Genomic DNA, 686 nt, shown 5'->3' with positions numbered 1-686 from the left:
TTAGGTGTTATGTTCAGGGTTAGGGTTATGGATGAGGGGTAGTGTTTATCCTTAGGGCATGGGCCCTGTCTGCACTGAGCGGGGGGGTTAGGGGGCTGGGATTGTTGCCGGGAACGCACTCTATGGTATGCTGGGTATGGGCCCCTGGGTTTTCTGCAGGCCACAGTGGCAGAGCCTTCTTTCATGCATGGCATGGGAGGATTGTAGGCTTCCTAAACTCTGAGAAAGCAAGAAGTCTGAGAATTAGATTTAGGGTTAGGATTATGGTTAAGGTTAAGGATGAAGGTTAGTGTTAGGGTGAGGGCTTAGGGTTAGGGTTAGGGTTATGGTTAAAGGTTAGTGTTAGTTTTAATGGTTACAATTAGGTTTAGGGTTAAGGCTTAGGGTTAGCGTTAAGGTTACGGGTTTGGTTTTGGTACAGGGTTAGTTTTAAGTGTTAGGTTTAGGGTTAAAGATTAGAATTAGGATTAGGGTAAAGGGTTAGTGTGAGCATTAACGGTTAGGGTAAAGGTTAAGTGTTAGGGTTAGGTGTTAGGGTTAGGATTAAGTGTTCGTGTTAGGTTTAGCATCATAGTTAAGTGTTATGGTTAGGGTTAGGGGTTATGGTTAGGTTTAGGGTTCATTGCTAGGGTTACTTTTAGCGGTTAGTGTTGGGCTTCAGGTTAGGTTTAGGGTAAGGGTTTTGA

Source organism: Eulemur rufifrons, unplaced genomic scaffold, assembly GCF_041146395.1.
Source record: "Eulemur rufifrons isolate Redbay unplaced genomic scaffold, OSU_ERuf_1 scaffold_97, whole genome shotgun sequence".
Lineage (NCBI taxonomy): Eukaryota > Metazoa > Chordata > Mammalia > Primates > Lemuridae > Eulemur > Eulemur rufifrons.
This window is presented reverse-complemented; position numbering follows the sequence as displayed.